We start from the raw sequence: 22594 nt of genomic DNA on the forward strand, positions 1-22594 counted from the left end.
CCAGAAATGAAAGTTAACAATCATGAAAAATTGTACTTGCAATTCTAATAATATAGTAGAGCAATACATGGGGAACAGTAGCTTGTAAGGAGGTACATTTTAAGCAGTAGCTTCCAGAGATCACCACTCTTTGGGCCATATGTAGGTAAATTACATTTACCGATTCTTAAATACCGAATTTTACCGATTCGGTATTTATGAATCGGTAAATGTAATGTTGGTAAAATATTACCGAATCGGTAAGTGTCGGTATTTTAGAATCGGTATTTACCGATTCGGTAATGGCTACTGGGTTCCCAATACCGAATCGGTAATGGGGGAGGCATCATCATGGGTGGCAGGGTGTCACATTGACACCCTGTTGCACCCCTGATTCGTCCATGTGTGCACATGTGGCGCACATACATGCCCTAAGGGCATGTATGTCTGCCACATTGCACACTTCAAAGTGCACAAAAATGCTTTTTTACAGCTATTCGTCATTTACCATCAACTTTTAGTTGGTGGTAAATAACGAATCCCCACACCAACGACACACTCCCCCTACATCTCATTTCAGGTTTACCGATTCGGTAATTTTACCGATTCGGTAAATTACCGAATCCTGAAATGTGCCCCCTACATACCAAAAGCCTAATAACCGGTCGGTAACGGGATATTTACCAAAAATCGGCCGTTACCGACCGGTATTAGGCTTCCTACATATGGCCCATAGTTTGGTAAATCAGACAATTTTTTTTATATGATAGGCATGAATTTAACAACAGTTTATCAGTACCTTGCAAAACAGTTTTTAAATAGTTCCTCCATCAAAATTCAACAACTGTGAAATAATGTGGGTAAATATAATAGTAATAAATGCAACTTTGATCACCCATTCGGATATCTAAGTATGATATATGGTATTTAGCAATACATATAAATTATATTTTATTACACTCATTGATAACACTCACAGGCATATTTTCAGGACTCTAACTCAACCAGAACATCACTTTTTTCTGACACACCAGTAGCTCTGTGTGTGAGTTTACACAGCCTTGTAAATATGGCTCTCTTTACCACAGTACTCTGCGTCAAAGGGGCGTGTCATGGGTGTTGCTGTGGATGTTCCTGCACAGCACCAATTGCTTTTTGACACTGCAACAGATTTACAAGTATTCATAAATCTGAGGCAGCGCCAAAGACTGATGCCTTTCCGGGCAAGGTGTTACATTGGCACTACAAGTAGAAACACTTTTACTTCTCCTCGTTTTGCTGCATTCTGGGTCACATGACTATGTGTTGTCTTTTGTTTAGTCCTCCCAGACAGCCGCAAAATAGAGGGATTAGGTATGCCTAGATGGGCCATCAACTGGCAGGATGGGGAGGAGCTGGGCACAGCCTTACCTACAACTGAATAGACTGTATTTTGCCTTCACACAAAGGACTTGTTGCCCCTGCTTTTTTCATACAGCCAGCTTGCAGCTAGGGCAGGGGAGGCAGGAAACCTTAGGGATTTCAAAGGGAATTCTCTAGAAACTTCTACTTCAAAGGAGGCACCAGGTATAAAAATTGGACTCTCAGACCCACTCTTCAGTACACCTCTGTACCTGTGAAAGACTCATAAGGACTGCTGTGCTGCTCTGGAAGATAGACTGCTGCCTAAGTAAGAAGGACTGGGCCTGCATCTTGAACCCAGGACCACCACAGTGACTCAAAGGCCTCCTGACCAGAGCCTCAGGGACAGGGACAGGCAAGGCTCCAACCATTGGGATCCCAGCACCTGGACTCTGTTTGCAGTGAGTTCTACTCCCCCAAGTGGAGACGCCCCTAGTCCTGTACCCATAGAAGAGGGCCTGAATATGCTCAATCAGCCCAGCAATGGTCCTGTGAGCAAAAACCTTACAGTTTGACACAATTCCTTGCAGCCATATCGGATCCACCACTGTATAACACATCCTGATGCAGGACTCCGCATTGCAGCTTCACATCTTTCTCTGAACCACTGCAGTGTGACAAATCCTCCAAACTGAATCTGGCAAAGTTCCACTAACCTGAATTTAAGGTACTTTGTTCAGCTGGCCTAACTGGATCGATGGATCTGAAAGGCGACCCCTGAAATCTGTCTTAACCTGTTACTTTGTCCGAGTACAACACAACCAGATAACGACAGGAGGCACGTCATGATTTTGGGCACTATTTTTACCTAAATCTTTAAAATTGCATATCTCCAATTCTATTGTTAGATTGTTGTCGTTTTGGTGTCAAATAATTCATTAAGATTTACTCTATTTTTCTAATTTGATGTGGGATTTTTCTTGTGTTGGGTTGTTACTTTATTGCTGTTTGTGTGCGGCGTGCATACTATGCACATTATCTCTAAGTTATTTTGTGCCAAGCTACCAGAGGGTTAAACACAGGGTAATTTAGTGATTGTTGTGGTTCACCCTGACTGGGATTTGGCCTGTTGCTTGAGCAGGGTTAACACCCCTAGCAACCAACAGCCCACTTTTTCACAATATTCCCCTATTTCGGACCATCACTAAAGCGTAATGTTAAATTTGGGGCTAAAAAAATAGGGTATATCAAACAGATTGATACCAAAAGTGTGCCTAGAGGGGATGTCTTGATACAGAGTAAATAAACAGTTATAACTCAGTACTTGGCCAATTGAGCATTTAGGTTTTGAAGATATTTTAATGGTGGAAGCAGAAGACAGTTTTTTCAGAAGCAATGCCTGCAAGAGGAATGATGTGGTGTGGATGTGTCATTTATAACAAATATCTCAAAAGGGCTCTAATACTAAAAATATGTTTATAAAGCAATGTTAAAAGGATATGTAGCTGAACTCGCTTGAATACCAACATTAGCTATCAAAGAATATCCTAAAAAGTAGCTACCCATGTGGAAATAAAGTAGTGTCACCTGACCTTCTACCTTTAGCATCAAACTGCCCCGCTGTTGGCTCAGTGTGAAATGTTTTACTGAACTCGGGGCACAGGTTAAGGCAATTGGTCCTTTATGTCAGCCATCTCAAATGTTTGATGCAGCATGCTGGGATATTCTTCTTCATGCTCCTAACAGCACATTGGAGGGCCATGGATTACACAATGTAGTTAGTCAGAGATTGTGTTCTTCGTCAGCTGCTGAGCTGTCGATAAGAAACCTTTTTTGACATTGATAAGAGGTCCTCCATCTTTGAACTGTGTACCCATATGATCCAGGTGTATCATCTGAAGCAACAAAAAACATGGATCTGTGGTGTTCCCTTTGGTACTGAAAGGCGCCAGGTTGCCCTACAATTACATGTGACAAAAAATAGTTTACAAATCTTTATCTTGTTTCTACATGTTCCGGACATTTCTTTTTCTGAGTTTCTTCTTTCCCCTATGCGAGTTGATGTGTTGTTTGCCTAATCAGCCTCTGTCCATTTTTTTTGCTCGTCTTAACGATGTAGGCAGGCCATTTTTATTGATGTAAAGGGCCCCCCTGCAAAGTACATGGAAGCTCTTGATCCAATCAGGAGCTCTCAGGCCAGGGGTCTGCTGCCTGTGCACCCTGGAGCTAAGGAGCCCCCACCGCTCCAGGGGCTAATGTTGCACCACTGAATGTTTTCTTTGTAGTGCCAATGCTCAGTCACAAATAATGAGCCTTTCTGCCATGTTTACCTTCCACATCCATCAAAAGTAATAGGATTCTGGCACCTACACCTACGGCAACCAGAACCACAGCAGGGAACACGAAAAATTTAAGAAGATATCTAAAACATAGTCAATAAACACTCCAATTCTTAATGCTTGTCGCGAATACACAACAAAAATGCAAGTTATAAAGTGGCTGCCATGTATTAGTCAATATGTGAAGTTAGAGGAGTGTGCATGGTAGACAAAATGAAGCCCACCTTAAAGACAAGCGCACATAGCTATAGTCACGTAATTGAAACACATATATGAAAATGATATAGGACCAGCCCAATGGCCCCTGCTCTATATAACATTATAAAGCAAAAGAATGAAAAAACGCAGCAGGAAGACTACAGAAAAGGCCTAACATGTGTAGTATATACCTGTAGGCTCCCTAAAGCCCCAAGTGCAAATGAGGATGAGTGCTACACTGTTCCATTTACTTGTAGGTCTACTTAATCTTCTAGACAGCAGAGGGAAGCAATAGTTGCATCCTATTTTGACTGTCTGTAGGAGTCTAAGAAGCTGTTTGCTAAAATGGAATTTTAATTCAAAATAATATTAAATCCTTTGCACAAGGATGGTCGTTTCATCCTTGGTAATTTGGGGTGTCTACTCTGTTCACGCCTACCTGCTTGTGGTTTCCTCCATGCCTGCAATCAGTTGCCGGTAACTTCCTGTGAAGATTCAGCCACGGCCCGTGCAGGTAAGAGCGGTGGGGCTGGGTGTGGGTGAATTTCAACAGACGACAATGAGGGAAAATGTATTATTTATTCCCTCGTGGACTGCTTTCGAATCCCCCCTAACCCGGCCCCACCGATCTTCCTGCATGGGCCGCCTCTGAAGATGGTGTCAGTGAAGTTGTATTTATAGTTTTTGGGCCTTCTTGTTTCATTTCTGTGAGACGTGTATTGGGAAGAGGTCAATCACCAACTCCAACATTATGTAGCCCCATGATATAACAAGCATTTGCAATGCAATCGGTCTCACCTTTGGGACCTTATATGTATTTAGCTATGCAGCACATTTGCCGGGGTACTGAAACAGCTACTATTCTTTAATAGGGAGGGAAAATAAGCACCAAACTGCGTGACACATCAGGTATGGGAACACATGGAGAGAAATATTGCCTTTCAGCAGGCAAGAAGGATGTGCACAGCCTCAGGCGGTAACGGAAGGAACCGGGGGTAAGAGAAGGCCAAGGGAGGATGTTTGCATACGGCGTGTGCTTGTATCTCCTGTGAACTGGCGGTGCTGTGACTGGTTATACAGGGTTTATCAGTGTACAGCAGAATTCTGTACCCCTGTGTACAGGGGGAGGCTCTGAGTGCACGCGCTCCGAAAGTCCCTATCTATGTGCACTGTAAGAGCCGCTTTGTACAAATTTGATTTGAGTACCTCTGTGCACAGTGAGTGAATGCACCCAGTATGTGCCTGCATTTATTTCTATGTGCACCAAGGGTCTGTGTTGCGTGTGTGCCCGTGGCTCTTATTTCTGCGCCTATGTCTGCGTGCAGTGAGTGACTGCATCTTAAAGTACAGTAAATGTCTGTGTATTTTTGGGGAACAACCTGCACCTCCATGTACAGTGAACAGGGCTTGTACCTCTGTGTTCATGTGTGTCCTCTTTGTTTTGAAAAATAATCGCCCCGTAAAGCCCACCTCTACTTCCATTTTCTCGTGTACCTCAAACGATTGCGTACATATGTGGCACTCCCCCTGTGTACCATGCACCTCTGAGAAATGGAATGGCTGGCACCTCCGTGTAGGGGTGAGCATTGAGGGCGATGTGAATCAGTGTCAGTCAGTGTCAGTCAGTGTCAGTCAGGCAGTCAGTGTCAGTCAGTCAGTCAGTGTCAGTCAGTGTCAGTCAGTCAGTTAGTGTCAGTCAGTCAGTCATTGTCAGTCAGTCAGTGTCAGTCAGTCAGTGTCAGTCAGTGTCAGTCAGGCAGTCAGTTTCAGTCAAAACATAGTATTTCACCTGATATCCTTGGGATTTCACTGAGAGGATCAGGCAGCGGGAGGTCTCTTGACATATTTAATGTATATGCCAGGGGCACCAAAGGTAGCTCTTTATCCCCCACAGTAGCACTGTTGGAAAAAGCTCTTAGTGATACCTGTGATGGCATACAAGTATTGATCACGGGGGACTTTAACTGTACGTTTGAGCCCCTTGCGGCTGAAGACATTCTAGATGTCACGGAGGATGATTCCAAGAGGGGTATACCCATATTAGAGATCCAACCAATTAAAAGATGGACACAGAGGGCGATTCAGTTGAACGCTATGACCCTGGAGTATGGCTTACGAGCACTAAATGGCAGAACTACTTCAGATCCTTTGGGCGCCCACACGTACAATAGGGCGAATCACACGTCTAGGATTGACTATATTCTCCTTGATTTATCTCTTTGGCGATTTGTCCTAGATATGGTAGTAATACCTATTGTAGACAGCGATCACAACTTCCTGTCTTTAACCCTAAAGCATCTATGGGTAAAACATAATAGCTTAGCTTCACCGTGCAACCTAAAGTCCACATCTATAGTTATTCCATCTAATTGTGGCAGGCGCCTTAAATGGCGCAAAGTTGCCCTAGATGAGGCAAAAGTTCAGGCTATAGGACAACTTGTGGATGCCTCGCTAAGTGAGATGGAGATGTACTCTTTAGAACATTCTGATCTCTCTAGAGTTACGTCACTGTTCCAGGAGACATTAAAATCGGTAGGTAAACTATTCGTGGCGCATACATATGGGGATAGGGCAACAGGCCCAATGTGAAGCAGGGATGGTACACACTCAAATGTAGACAGAAGAAATCTGCCCTAATTGAGGCTGTCAAGGCGAAGTTACAACCCCTGATCCAGCAAGCCAGGAAAGAATATAATTGGGTGGTTGCAAAAGCCAAAAAAGAGTGGGAGGATGCATATTGGCATACCCTTAGAGAGGCCAGTGCTGGGCGGGATGCAGGTAGTTTTTGGAGCGCTATAAGGGCAAGGAACAGGCCCGATAGCGAACTTATCACTTGTAACATTACTGGGCAGACCTGGTTTGACCATTTTTCAAGCCTGTATTCTTGTCAGCTAGGAACCGCTATTACTTCTGCTCCTTGCAGCTCCCTAATACTACCTGGAGAAAACATCTTATTCCCATTTACAGCTAAAGAGGTTGAATACGCGATTTGCTGTATTGTGCCCCAAAAGGCAGCTGGCCCTGATGGCATCCCTGGGGACTTGCTTCGATCTAATCTGCCGCAATGGGGGAAGCTTATTTATATCCTACTTACTGCAATTGATAAAGGTGCCGCTATCCCCGAATCCTGGAACGGGGCTGAGGTCGTCCCCATTTTTAAAAAGGGCCAGAGGGAGGATCCAGCCAATTATCGCCGTATAAGTTTATTAGACTCGACCCAGAAGGTTGTGGGGAAGGTGCTGCTTGAGAGAATCCTTCAATGGGCTAAAGATAATGAGGTTCTGTCTGATTATCAAGCGGGTTTTAGGGCTGGCACTGGCACTATAGAGCAGGCTTTCAGGCTATTGTTGATTTACTGGAAAGTGGTTGTCATAGGCAAAGGCAGTCTTTATCTTGCATTCATCGACTTAAAGACTGCCTTTGACCTAATGCCCAGAGGACAACTATGGAGTGTGTTGGCAGATATGGGGATCCCGCCTAATATCTTGTCTATTCTAGTGAGGCTACATGACGGTAACTTCACGCAAGTGAGGTGGGGCACCGAGGGCCAGAAAACGAATAGAATACCGGTGGGGAGAGGGGTCCGCCAGGGATGTGTTCTTGCTCCAACCCTTTTCTCACTATATGTGAATGGGGTTGTTGAGCATCTACTCGAAAAACCATCAGATGCACCGTCCCTGGCAGGGGAGCGAATCACCACCCTCTTCTTCGCCGATGATACGCTCCTAATATCAAAGACCCCGGTAGGCCTTCAAGGCCTCCTAGATAATTTTTGGGCCTTTTGCGACCAACGTGGCCTTGTTATTAATACAGACAAGACTAAGTTTTTAGTGCGAAATCCCCCGAAAAAACTTGGGCGATCCCCCGTACTTAACAATGTATCCCTGGAGAGGGTCACTGTATTCGATTATTTAGGTATCCGTATCTCTGATACCATTCAGTGGACCCCACATCTCCATAAAATGCTGCTAAATCATAAGAGGGTTACAGGGGCACTGTATAAGGAGCAGCGATCTGCCACAACTCGACCTATTGCACCTGTTATTGACATTTATAAGGCTAAGGGTGTTAGTTCTGCCCTCTACGGTGCAGAGCTTTGGGGCATATCCAACATGGATTCACTGACAAGGTCTGAGAATAAATTTTTGAGGGGCATTATGTCACTTCCACAGAGTACCCCAATGATACCCTTATTGCTTGACCTAGGTTGCCAACCCATCAATGATCTGGCAAAACTCCGGCCGTTGCTTCTATGGGCTAGACTGTGGCGAGTATCAGAACTTGCTAAGTATGCGAAGGGCCTAGCGGAAGTAATGTCAATGGTGGGATGGCAAAAAATAAAATGGCTTAAAGATGTTAAACATCTCCTTGGTAAGCTAGGTCTTAGCGAAGCCTGGGATAGTCGGTCCTCTCCCCCGAAAGAGACTATAAAGACCCTCTATTGGAATTGGTTTACCAATAGGGTTAGTACTGGCCCAACTCTTGGCAGGCTAACGAAAGAGTTCCTAAGACATAAGGATGTTCCATTTCGGGAACTCTGCCTAGATATGGTAAGGAAATCTTATGATAGGGCCTTATACTTTAGGTTTAGGGCAGGGTCTCTTTCAGTGCGCGCCTTAACTGCCCATTGGAAGCCCCCCGTTTCAGACAACTCCTTTTTGCCCCTTTTGTCAAACTAGTGTAGAGACTGTACCACACATCTTGTTTGTTTGTCCAGCCTATGTGCGCCCAAGGCAAGCGTGGCTTAAACCTATATGTCGGTGTAAGGGCACTAGGCACTCAAGTGAGGCACTCCGTATTTTAACATCGGACACCCGACCACTGTATGTTTGTGGTCTTTCAAAAATGTTATCGTGGACATGGTCCATTAGAGTCAAAAAGCTAGCATCTAATGTTTAATCTGCTTTTTAATTGAAGGATTAACCTCAAATCTTAAATGTTTAACTCTGTTTTTTATTCTCCTTGATATTTAAAGATTTTTATAGAAAAAAACAAATGTTTTGGAAATAATGTCTGGAACTAATGGTTAAATGCTTTTATGATTTGATTTATCGAAATAAAGCCTTTGAACTACAGTTTCAGTCATTGTCATTCAGTGTCAGTCAGTCAGTCCCAGTCAGTGTCAGTCAGTCAGTGTCAGTCAGTCAGTGTCAGTCAGTGTCAGTCAGTCAGTGTCAGTCAGTCAGTCAGTGTCAGTCAGTCAGTCAGTCAGTGTCAGTCAGCAAGTGTCAGTAAGTGTCAGCCAGTCAGTGTTATTCAGTGTCAGTCAGTCAGTTTTAGTCAGTTTCAGTCAGTTTCAGTCAGTGTCAGTCAGTCAGTGTCAGTCAGTCAGTCAGAGTCAGTCAATGTCAGTCAGTGTCAGTCAGTGTCAGTCAGTCAGTGTCAGTCAGTTAGTGTCAGTCAGTTTCAGTCACTGTCAGTCAGTCAGTGTCATACAGTCAGTGTCAGTCAGTTTCAGTCAGTGTCAGTCAGTCAGTGTCAGTCAGTCAGTGTCAGTCAGTGTCAGCCAGTGTCAGTCAGCCAGTCAGTGTCAGTCAGTCAGTGTCAGTGTCAGTCAGTCAGTGTCAGTCAGTCAGTGTCAATCAGTGTCAGTCAGTCTCATGTACCTCGATCGATTGTGTACATATATGGCACTCCCCCTGTGTACCATGAGTGCCCTGCACCTCTGAGAAATGGAATGGATGGCACCTCCGTGTAGGGGTGAGCATTGAGGGCGATGTGAATCAGTGTCAGTCCGTGTCAGTCAGTCAGTGTCAGTTAGAAAGTGTCAGTAAGTGTCAGTCAGTCAGTTTTAGTCAGTGTCAGTCAGTCAGTCAGTGTCAGTCAATGTCAGTCAGTCAGTGTCAGTCAGTCAGTGTCAGTCAGTCAGTATCAGTCAGTCACGGTCAGTCAATGTCAGTCAGTGTCAGTCAGTGTCAGTCAGTCAGTGTCAGTCAGTCAGTGTCAGTCAGTTAGTGTCAGTCAGTTTCAGTCAGTGTCAGTCAGTCAGCGTCAGTCAGTCAGTCAGTGTCAGTCAGTCAGTGTCAGTCAGTTTCAGTCACTGTCAGTCAGTCAGCATCAGTCAGTCAGTGTCAGTCAGTCAGTGTCAGTCAGTTTCAGTCACTGTCAGTCAGTCAGTCAGTCAGTGTCAGCCAGTCAGTGTCAGTGTCAGTGTCAGTCAGTGTCAGTCAGTGTCAGTCAGTCAGTGTCAGTCAGTCAGTGTCAATCAGTGTCAGTCAGTCAGTGTCAATCAGTGTCAGTCAGTCAATGTCAGTCAGTCGATGAGACAATGCAATGCAATAGGTCTCACATTTACGCGAGTTTGAGCTATAGACATTGCAAATCACAATGCCTTTTATTTTTGTTTTCGTTTTTAAAACATAAATAAAAGGCATTATCATTTACAATGCCAATAGCTTAAACTCAGGTAAATGTGAGACCTATTGCATTGAAAATGCTGGTTTATTACTCCTTTGTCTGCCCATAGCATGTTCCAGGGAGACTGGCAAGCTTCTTGTAACACTACTTGAATAGAAAATGTGGTGCATCTTGGCTGTTCCAAGTCTGTTGCCATGCCCTGTGACGTAGGAAGATGCATCGTTCCAAGTGTGCTATATGACCGAAATGATTACTGCCACCCTGGAAAATGAACAAAGAGTGCATTTAAACTGCGTCCATGCTGCTCCAGGGGCTCCTAATGCAACAGCAGCGAGACCCCCCAAGGATGTTGTGATGTTGTAATGTGTAGAAAAATAAGTTTTAAAAAAGATGCAAAATTGGCGCTTCTATGTAAATCCTGTGTTGCTTTTTACCCCAAGCAACTTACACGACAGTTTGTGAAGCCTGAATTTTAGTAGGCGAGGGGGGAGGCAGGGTGTGTAAAGATTTGCAGATAGTGTCATGAGGCTTGGTTTTACAATGGAGGTGAAGGCCTGGTGACCTGGGGTGGAAAGTGGGGATGGATTGAATGGGAGGTGGTGCCATTGAGTTGGGGCGAGTGCAGGGTGGTAGCCACGCTCTGTAGGATTTGGAGCATTGTATGGGGTGGGGGGGATTGTTTGTAGTGTTGAGCAAGGGGGAGCCATGGTTTGAATGGAAGGCTGAATGATGTAGGGTGTGACTAGAAACACCTAAATGGTGCTATTAGAAGTGCTGTCTCCATAGCACAGGATGTCCAACGTGAGTTAATAGGGCCGCACTGCGCCAGACGCCTGCTTCTATGTGTCAGAACATGTATTCACCCACAGCGCTCCTGTTTCGAGTTCCCTCCCAGCTCACAGCCTGGTCTGCTGCCTGCATTCCCACGCCCCCCCTCCCCTCTCGAGATGTCCAGCAGCATACAGCCAGCAGCACTGCAGCCCAGTGCTCCAGATCACACTGAATAGAGACATATCAAATAACACCCAGTCTCTGCCCCTGCATACAACCACCACCAGTCACATTACACACCCACCAGTGACTGCTGCTCTTACGGACATTAAATCACAGAACAGGGTAGCTGATGTACCCACATGAGTGGAAAAGCGATCAGCTGTAGAGGGACCACGAGACGGGAAGAACAGTTATAGCTTGCCATCTAGAAATGGGGAGGGGGCGGGCACTTTTTATACCCACGTGTTAAGCACCGGCTCTGCATCCCCAGAGTCAGCTGCTGACTCCCAGACCTGCTAATTCCATCAGGGAGCGGAGTCCCACCCTATCACCAAATGCTCCATTGGTGTAATCGTGCTCACAACATGGTGCACAGAGCCACAACTCACACATAAAAAGAAATTCCCAGCCCCCACCCCCACCCCTCCCGGGCAAAAGGAAACCATGGGACCACCCCAACACACTATACTGGTGGGAGGGGCTTTGTCTCACGGCAATAGAAGGCACCCCTATAACCAGGTACACATCCCTTTTCAGGGGGTTGACGATAGAATTCATGCTAGTAACGATTCCCCTTGGAAAAGCATTTTTAGAGACTCTCCCTTATGCCCCACCACAAACACGTGATAATAAATGAAGGATTCGCCAGAATGATCAAAAAAGACGTGAATAAATCAATTTGCAAGAAAGCTACATAAACTTGTATTGAGTAAAGAGTATAAACTAGTGAGAACTAAGTATTGAAATAAATCCCTTGAAGGCACGTTTACCAGTACACTTTTAGAAGTGGGCATTTCTGTGTGCTATGTGTCTTTGTGCCTGCCTGTTGTGTATTGTATGTCTGGCTCTGGAGTGACAGAGACTGGGGAGGTGCAGTGGCTCCAGAGGGGCTGGGTGAGTCAGTGCTAGGGTGAATAGGCCAATCTGCATTTGGACTAGTGGGAGGAGTAGCCCCTGAGCCTGAATAGGACTGGGCCAGCCTTACACAATGCTGGCTCCGCCCCGTGTGGTGTGTCTGGGGCCAGAGCCTACATTAATAATGAAGGTGTGGTGCACTGTGAATAAAATGTTTAAGTGGCCCCCGGAACTGGTTTAGACCAGGAACAAAGCCCTGTTCCACGGCAGGACAAAGACTTTCATGAGTATAAGTATTGGGGCTGTGAAGGTGTGCACACGATGGACTGAAGCTGAAGTGCTGGCAGAGGACTACTGGATGCCAGGAGGTACCGCCGCCAGGGACGACCAGCTGCCTGCTGGGTAGCTGAGAGGACTGCCCCTCTGCCAGGGGACCCTGCGTGCTGGTCTGCCCGGGCCCTGTCCTCTTCCCTTGCCAATTCCTGGGGAGGAGCGATGCCTGCTCCCTGGTTGTGTCTGGAAAGAGGGAGATAGCCAGAGCGCTGTGTTTCCCCCTTCCCATGGAGGTGTCCATCAGCAATGCGCGAGGAGTGCTGCTATTTCCTTGTGTGCTGCAAGGTGCGGTGATTGCACTCCAGAAGTGTGTGGGGCAGTCTCCATTTTTTTTCTCTTCTCATGGTTTTGCAGAGGAGAGCCCAAAACCAACGGAGACTTCGCTCCATATCTGTACCCAAAAACCGGAAGTCAGGCAAGTCGGTGCCTAACTGTGGGTGGGGCTCCTGTGAGAGAAGGGAAAGCCTGCATGTTGTATGAAGCCCATCGGGCAGCTGAAAGAAGGTCCAAGAGAAGTAGGAGGGGAGAACTGCAGGAAGGATGCGCTCTGCCTCTCTTTTTTTGGGGTGAACTGCCAGAGTGCGACAGCGGAGGTAGCGCCAAAACTGGAAGTAGGCAGAAGTCAGGCAGAGCCTGACTGTGGGCAGGGCCGGCTGGCAGGAAAGACAGAGCCTCGCAGGCTCGTCAGACCCCGTGTGAGAGGACCGGAGCCTCGGGGGCTCCCTGCAGCTGCACCCTTTACCAATTGGCCCAGTGAAAGGAGAGAAGCCCTGGTGAGTGGTGCTTGGAAGGCACTTTGGTGCCTGTCTTCAAGGTCAGCTATGCCGCCAGGTTGCGGGTAGCTGCAACGAAAAGAGGAGAGAGAGGTCCTGTGAGTGGGGCCTGGCCAGAACACTGTTGGTGCTGGGGGATTCTACAGCTGCGCCACCAGATCATGGGCAGCTGCTACATTGGGGGCATTTCTTTGCTAAGGAGAGTTAAGGGTGAGTTGCACCCTCACCCCCCATTGGGTTATGGGCCTGTTGGGCCCATTGCTGTACCACATCTACAGCAAGAGGGCTAGTGGAGGCCCTGTGTGAAGGGAAATACGAAGTGGGAGAGAGCCCTGACTTTGTGGGACAGAGGGCATTGCGGGGAAGCCCAAGACGGGCCCCCGAGGAGCAAGCCAATCGGCCTGGTGTTTCCCTAATGTTTGGCTGGGCGTATAGCCCTGAGGTGATGTGTGCACCTTATTAGTGTAGTGTACTGTGGGTAATTTGGTGCCTTATTGCTACTGATTTGTTCATAATGTGGGCTGTTAGGAACAGTCTCTGCCAGTAGTGACTGAGTTATGCTAATGAGTTGGTGCACTGTTGCTAATTAGGATGTTGGCCTAATTTTTGTTTATACCTAAGATGTTGTGCTAAGAGCACCCTTACCAGTAGTTACTGGTTAATTTCCCTAACTGTACAATTGTGAGTTCTAATGGTTACGACAGTGGCCCGATTGGCCCCGCAATGTATATAATCCCCTGTAAAGTGATACCTAGTGCCAGGTGGCACAGTGTATATATGTGATTTCGTTCTAATGTGCTTTATAAGTAATACAAAGGCTATTTTTATATAACCTTGTGTGGAGTTTATGTTGTGGTGTGCCTAGTGTGTCGCTGCTGTGTGAGTGTGTTGCGCAAACACTTTACACATTGCCTCTGGGATAAGCCTGACTGCTCGCGCCAAGCTACCAAGGGGGTGAGCAGGGGTTATCTTCAGTGTGTAACTCCCTTGCCCTGATTAGAGTGATGGTTTCTGCCTGGCTTAGGCGTATGCCCTAGCCAACCAGAAATCACATTTCTAACACACCCAAAATATATTTTCACTGTAGGAAGGCTGGTTGGCCCTTAGACAAATACTGGGAATCAATATCAAATATTGATTAAGCTACTTTCAGCTAGGAAATAGCTAGAAATGTTTTGATGACTATTTTTAATATTTATTTAAATCTCAGCTTAATGGTGAGTTCGGCATTTTGAATTTTTGATATTGAGAAAAAGTTACTTTTAGAAGGTTACATTTTCCCTGCTTGAAGCTTCTGAAGGTGTATTTTTATAAGCCTTCTAACTGTCTCCCAGTGTGAAAACTGTTGCCAGAGCAGAAACAAAGAACTGGGTGTGAAGAGATATTTTTGTTCCCTCTGCAGGATGACCATTTGGACTGTCCACATAATTTTAAATTACTTCAAAAGGGTCTCCCCTGTCAGACGCAGATGCAAGATGACACTTGGACAGACCCCTTATTTTGTTCTTCAAGTCAGGCAGGCACCAAACCACGTAGGGGAAGAGGTCCTTTGGTTTTGAGTGATGACAGAGGAAGGGTCGCTCATTACTCTGGTCACACCTCTGGGTGGGTACACTGGGTCTGCAAAGGGGGAGAAGGGCTTCACTATTTTGGAAATTAGGTGTGAGGGGACTGTGTGATTGTTTGCAGTAGGGTAAACGTGGGTAGGGTTGCAGAGCTTTTACTCCATTTGTTATAGAGAGTCCTGGGTCACTTTTACTCACAAGCTGATGCCAGGCATAAAGGTGGCATGCCCTGGTACAGTCTTCAGAACACTTTTAAACCAAGGGAAGATCAGGACAGAACTTAATCTGCTGTGTACGACCTAAGATGAGCCCTGAAGGACTGAATGCGCTCTCTGTTGTTTCCAGAACAAAGAAGTAGACTTCAACTGTGATAAAGCTGCCTTCCTGTTAATGGTATAAGGATACAACAAGCTACAAGAGGCCTATTCCTGTATGGCCCAACTGACCAGTTCATATTGGACTTGCCCTGGACCCTGCTGTTGGCCTCTGGGCAAGTGAATCCTGACCCCCAAAGCTGTTCCTGAGGTCCTGGAAATCCTACCACTCCAAAACACATGGGGCTTAGAAGCTCTTCCAACCACAAGACCTCAGCAGGATTGGGACAAACTTGTCAGGCCCAAAGTACGTTGCTGCTGGGCTGAGAATTTAGGTTCCCCCTGCTCAAATCGTTTCTGATTTGGGAAGGCCGACACGGAAAGGCTGTCAGAAAATGACATCATAATCCAAATGACAGAGCCTCCGTCATTAGGGGATCATGAGCATTTCTGATACTCTGACAGACTCAAGGAGCCAGTCGGAACAGCACCAGATGGCAGAGTCCTGCTGCTGCTGCAGAGTTGATGGAAGTCTTTGAATGCCCTGAGTCTTCAGAAAAGAGGGCAAGCTCTTGGACTCACTCTGGGTTTGGGGGAAATTAGTCCAGTCATTGTCATCAGCAGGGCTGACATCAGCAGGAAGCAGGGCAGCACAACAATGCGGTAAAGCAGTTCTTCCAGAGTGCATTCAAGCAGAGTGGCAATCCTTGTAGCACAACAGAATTAACTTCTGGTAGAGTTCTTCACAGGTCCAGTAGTGTACGGACTTGATAGTGTCAGAGGCCCAGTACTTATACTCAGTAGTGCCTTTGAAGTGGGGCCAACGTCAAAGCAGGCCTTTGAAGTGCACAGGTCCCCCTTTCATCCCATCCCATTTCAGTAGGGGGTAATCAGCTCTTTTCTGTGAAACAGGACACTGCCTGGTTAGGTTCAAGTGTCAGCTTCTCCTCTCTCTTCCTTCCTTCCTAGGAAGAGCTATCAGAATGTATAGGAATACAGGTGAGTTCTCTGCCACACCCACCCTTCCTATGTTTGTGGCTGCCTAGAGGGAATGCACAAAGTGTAGCTGTCACCCACACCAAACGTGTATTGAAGTCAGGCTGCAAGGCACACAAAGCAGTAAGAGCAGAGAAATACCCACTTCCTAAAAGTGGCATTTCTAAAATAGTAATGTTAAATCCAATTTTACCATTAAAGAGGGTTCATCATTAGCATTCCAAAGATGTGAAACATAATGCAGCTACTCCTTTCTAATCAGGAATTACAGCGTAAAAGTGTATTATGGAATTCTCAATGCTAGCCTATTCGAGAAGTAGGCAGCAAAGCAGTGAAAATCAAATATAGCTGTCTATCACTAACTAGACCTTAAAAGTACATGTCATTCTTTTTACTTGCCCAGCACCCTGCCCTTAAGGCCACCTGTGGCCTACCTTAGGAATAGGGTATGTGTAATAAAAGGAGAGTTTAAGGTTTGGCAAGTAGTTTTAAATGCCAAGTCGAGTTGGCAGTAAACTGCACACACAGACATTGCAATAGCAGACCTGAGACAGGTTTGAAAAGGCTACTCTTGTGAGTGGCACAGACCAACTAGTAGCATTTGAATTACAGGCCCTGGGTATATGGTATGCCACTTTACAAGGGACTTAAAAGTAAACTAAATATGTCAATTGTATATACACCAATGTCCCCATGTTTAGGGGAGAAGCACATGCACTTTAGTACTGGTTTGCAGTGGTGATGGATCAAAAGCTCGTAGAAAAGAGACTTGCTTGAAGACAATCCTCTCATATAACTCATAACGTCATACTAATTGTGTATTGTGGAATTAATATGCACTACATTTCAAATATCAAGAATAAAGAAGCTTGCATATGTGTCTTATTAACAAGTAACTCGAGTGAAATCTAAAATGGCTGCTAACAATGAAAATTGAATTGCGCATGTGTCAACCACCTACGTAGTTATGATGAGCTTTTTCTTGGAGGGAATCCTCTGCACTTGCGCAGACACCTCTAAAATGGCCACTTGAAAACTCACATGCTAAGCATCTGCTTTGGTGAAACTAAATGACTCTATTTTACTAATTGCTAATGCAGGGAGAGCATTTAAAAGTAAATGGGATTAGTGTAGAGATAGGTGGTATGCAGTGAAATCATTTTATTTTGAAATTAATATATTTCTTTCTGACTTTCTTATTAGTTTGTATTCAGGCATTTGTCGAAGTCCAAAGTCTATATCCCATGTGACCCTCTGCACATGCGCAGTCTAAGTGAGCCAGAAGCCACATTGTCATTCTTGAATGCCATCCAAGAAAAGAAACAGCAACATTCCCTGGTAACCAACATGATGTCCTCTGAAAGGAAGAAATATTACACCAAATATATACTTTGTGATGATATAAATGTGAATACCGATGGGAATAAAGATTTTTGAATAAAGATTAAGGGGAGGGATCACTAGACAATGAACTAAAGAAAATGACGAAAACTTAACATGGTGTGATGATCATCCTTTTTTGCCTGCCCAACCAGAATTAGGAGTTCTATGAAAATGAAACATTAAGGGGTGGTACATGGCATTAGAAGGGTATAATTGAGGTAGTTTAGCTAATTAGTTAGAACAGAGAGACCGGAATGCTGCAGAGCTCGGATGCTGTTGGAGTAATGAACGAATGCTGAAGAAGAATCATATTGCAGACTTAGAATTTTAAGCCAAATATTTAGAAGAAGATCGCGGAAGAATGGAGGAGTGTCAGAGAGGGGTGCTATGCAGGCGCCGGATCTAGAAGAGGTAATCTTATCCTGTCTTCAATCCTGAAACCTTTGTCTCCTGTCTTTTCCCGGGGGAACCTTCCCAACTCCTTGGCTAAGGGGTCGATTCTCACAACATTCTAGGTAACTATAATGTTCTGTAGGATTTAAATTGTACTTCTCTCTCTATCCTCTCCTTTCTAAGTACCGTCATTGAAAGTCTTATTAATCTGAATCATTCCTCCTTCCACGTGTGACAGACACTGTTCTGTACTTTGATTTTGGCTCACATGAATTTCATTTAGATAAACATTTTAAATGTTTCCGAGTCTGTGGTTATTTCATTGCAGAAAAAGTAGATTTAATTCATGTCATTTCACCATCAACTAGTTCAATTAATGGTCCATTGTCCAGAGGAAAGAAGTTTTGATCTGTGAAAGATTGGTTAGAAATGTCAGATAGTTAATCTGAGAGAGATAAATATAAAAATTGACTCGAGGGGATTTAACTGGCCTGTATGTGTGTGTGTGTTTATGGGCCCAAGGTGAGTATGAGGTATTAAGGTATTTGAGGCTGGCTTACTGCTGGATCAGTTTTTCTTTTAGCAGAGCTGTGGTTATTATTGACTAGTTTGGTGATAAACATTGATTTTATTGATTATTGATTTATGTTTTAACAAACCCATTAATGTCTTGTTTTAAATTCCAAGGAAATGAATAGCGGGTGGTAAATGGAAGCCATACTGCAGTGAGGCTACTTGTCTGTTAGAAAGTACTGAGAAGCTATGCAGGGCTACCAGTGCTAAATTAGAGACTATTTTTCTGTGTGAAAGCGAAAGTGACTGATAGCAAAGGGTTCGCTGATGAAACTTTAGTGTTATATCACCTAGAAAGGGTAATACCGAAGTAGTAGCAGGTTCTTCTAAGCTTGGAGGAAGAGTAAGTGAAAGGTTTTACTCGCTGTAAATGAAAGTAAGAGGAATGTTTTACTCGTAGCAAAAGAAATAATCTATCCTTTTGGTTCTAGTGGAACTGACAGAGTGGCAAATGTTTTTATGTTGTTATTAATGAGAATTTAATGCAAATTTAAAAAGAAAATACGTTTTCGTATTACCTTGTGAAAAGAGGGCCAGTCGGCAGAGTTGTACTGACGTCACTGGGAGCCGTGCTCGCATTGGTTAAAGCAGCGGGTGTGTGACGAGAAAGGGAATTGTGATGGAGGGATCAGTTGTAAGGAGTACTACTGATATCACAGAGAGCCGCGCTGGGATTGGTGGAACTTGTAGGTGTGAGACAAGAGCAGATTGTAAAGGAGGGGTCAGTTGTGAGGAGTTATACTGACATCACAAAAAAGCTACGCTGACATTGGATAGATTACGAGTGTGAGCTGGAATTCGATTGGAAGTTTAGATAAAGCTGATTTTGGATTGGTAGGTGGGAAATTGTATGGTTGATTTTTCTTTGTCATTTGATGCAAGACGACCTAACAGAAAAATTTGAGGTTTTGGGGACTATTGTTTTATGTATTCACAGAACAGAATGTATGGAGAAAAGAGAAAAACGTCACTTGTGAATAGAATTAAGAATTTCTTTAAGAAAGACAAGCCAGTACTGACTAGAGAAGGGATTCCTATTCCTCCACCAAAAACGCCTGCTTCATTCATGATGATGGAAAGAGGATATCATACTTGTGTATGGATGGAAAATTGGATAGAATACACAAAAGGTGAGGGTGTTTTGGCTTTTCCAGAACATGGTACATTTAATGGAAGAATTTTGCAGAATTTGAGAATGAAATAGATCCGAGGCCCAGAATGACACAGTATGAGGCAATAGAAGAGTGGGAGACTGAATCATATGAGAGAGAAAAGAAAAGACGTGGGAGGTATCTGGGTCATTTCCCAGGTATTTGCGTGAGTCACATGAGGGTCAGATAAAACAATGGAGAAAAGCAATGGTATCAGATGGATTATATCCAGTATTAACAGTCGATGAACAGGGAGGAGGAAAATGTAAGGAGAAAACTAAACACTTGACAATGACAGGTTTTGGAGAATCAGAAGACGAGTTTATGCAGGACATTTTAACTAAAAACCCGCCACCATATCAGGAAGAACCAAGTAGGAGTACTCCTAGTGCACCAGTTTTTGGAACGACTTTGGTTCCACAAATTTTACATTATATAACAGTTAATAGGGTACTTCAGGATAAAGAAAAGGATGCTTTAAATAAAAACAGAGAAGAATTAATGCAGAAAAAAGACAATTGAATGTACACCCTGATGCATTGACTATACCAGTAACCATAGGTCCTGTTGTTCCATTGTAATGAGATAAAGCGAACTGTCCCAAACTGCCAGTTGCAACAACCCCTTTAAATAAACCTCGAAAAGAACTTGTAATAACCGATGACCAAATCAGTGAATGTCATTCAGTAATATCTTTAATGGATTTTCCAACAAGAGAACAAATCAATGAAACCCTGAGAAAAGTTATACCTAGTTGTTTAAAAGAAGGAAGATCAGTGACATCCTCCGGAGTCAGAAGTGCTACAGCAGTGACTCCAGAGGATCTGGAGAGATGGCACAGGGAATAGAAAATCAAAGTTCAACCCCAAAAAGATTTTAGACATTTTTAAATTGAAAGTGGAGTTAGAAGAGATGATAGCTGTAAATGTGGGCATAGATAGGCTAAACACTTACAGTGAAGAAGAGTGTTTTTTCATATGTAGGAGCATAAGTAGAAATGCTAAGATATTTTATGAAAAATTTACAGAGCTTGCCTCTGAAATGGGGATTGAAATAGGGAGATCGAAGGTACTACAGAAGCCATATAGAGCAGAATTTACTGATAAGGATTTGGAAAATATGAATGTGTCTGGAAGGAAATTGCGGATTAAGGAGTTAATGACCATTTTACAGAAATGGGGAGACTTAGACAGGTGGAAGACTAGGTGGACAAAGAAGAAAGAGGAAGCACAGACAAATCGGACCGTATCCGAATATTCACTAAAAGAAACATGAACAGCAGAGAGGTTGTGCCCGATGAAAGAAGTTCCCGGGGGAGGGTATGTGCATGTTCCATGGAGTCGACGAGACATTTTGTCATTTACTAATGATTTTCCCAAGTTGAGAGAAAAACCAGTAGAAAGGTACAAGCAGGTTGAAAGGTTTGTGAAGGTTTCTAAGATTTTGTTGAAGGATTTGGATGGTCTGTTTGACATAGTGGTACTTGCTGATTTATGGACAGAATGTAAAATCACAGTTGATTGGCCTAGTGATGAGTACCCAAGAGACTTAAAAACAGGAGCCCCCTCAGATGAGGTAATGAAGAAGTATCACCAAGTGATTACTTTCTTGAAAGGGAAAATTCCACCAAAAGAAACCGATTGGGTAAAAATAGAAAGAACAACCCAAGAACCAAATGAGTCTGTACATGCATAATATAAACGCCTATTACAGGTGTTCAAGCAGTATAGCGGATTTGAAAACATTGGAGATAAGGACATGGGTCATTTTGTGTATCGATTAGTGTATGGTTTAAGACCAGAAATTAGTCAAATGATTCAGCAGCACATGCTGCGCTGGCAGGGAAAACCCATAGACAACATACTAAAGTATGCCAAGTATTGCAGGGATGATATTGAGGCCAGGCATAAAAAGTTAAAGGAAAAGATGACATGACACAAGTGAAATTGGCAGAACAGCAAGAACTTAAATTAAATAGCCAGAATGATGGTCAAGCAAAGGAACAAGGTCAGTATGATAATGCAGCGAATGGGGGCAAACCAAGAGGAAGAATGAGTAGAGAGGATGCAAAGAAGAAATTTCCTTGTCATGGGTGCGGAAAGTTGGGACATTGGAAAACGAGTGTAAAAATATTCTGAATAATAATGGCCCAAATCATAATTTAAATCCACAGGCGCAGAATGAGGTGCAAATGAATCAACCGCAGCAGGTTGTTAATCAGCAGTGTCAGGTGCCATCTGCGCCAATGCAAAATTTTGTGAACCAGTCAAAGTACAGTGCGGACTCCGGAATTCCAGGAGGAAGTGGTAAGAAAAATTCTGTATCTTCACAATTCCTTTTGCAAAACAGCAGCAAGAGTGACAACAAAAAATGACGGTGACTGATTGGGGAGGAAGAGGAGTGTGTACTTGGCGCATCCTTGCTGATAGATCAGTCAGGTCCATTTATTGATGCGAAAGCAGAAGGAAAAGATGTCACTTTTCTGCGGTACACTGGTGCTACCCGTTCTACTGTGAGAACAGCAGACGTCCCAAACCTACCCCTCACGGGAGAAAATATCCAAGTTGTAGGCGTGTCAAATAAGCAGATTAGAACCCCGATTACACAACCCATGTAGTGGTGCGCATTGGCAATTTCAGAGAAATGCACACATTTGTGGTGTGCGACTCTAGTCCAGTAAACTTGCTAGGAAGAGACTTATTGTGCAAGATGAACTGCACAATTTATTGCACGCCGGATGGTGTTGGGATTCAGACCCCTGATGAAGACAGTGTTTACAAAATAATGCTGGCAAAACAAGGCACAGAGGTAGACGAGATGTATTCATTAATGACAAAAGATGATTTACCAGAAGAATTAAAAATGACTGTTGAATCCAGAAATGTGGGATTTCACTGGACAAGAAGTGGGATTGATGGTAAATATAGATCCAGTGAAGGTGACTGTGAAGGAAGGTGCAGTTTACCCCAATACCAGGCAAAACTAAATGAGCCCTGAAGTTAAAGCAGGTGTTGCATTAGAAATTGATCGAATTATTAAACAAGGCCTTTT

This window comes from Triturus cristatus, chromosome 2_1 (assembly GCF_964204655.1).
Source record: "Triturus cristatus chromosome 2_1, aTriCri1.1, whole genome shotgun sequence".
NCBI classification, from domain to species: domain Eukaryota; kingdom Metazoa; phylum Chordata; class Amphibia; order Caudata; family Salamandridae; genus Triturus; species Triturus cristatus.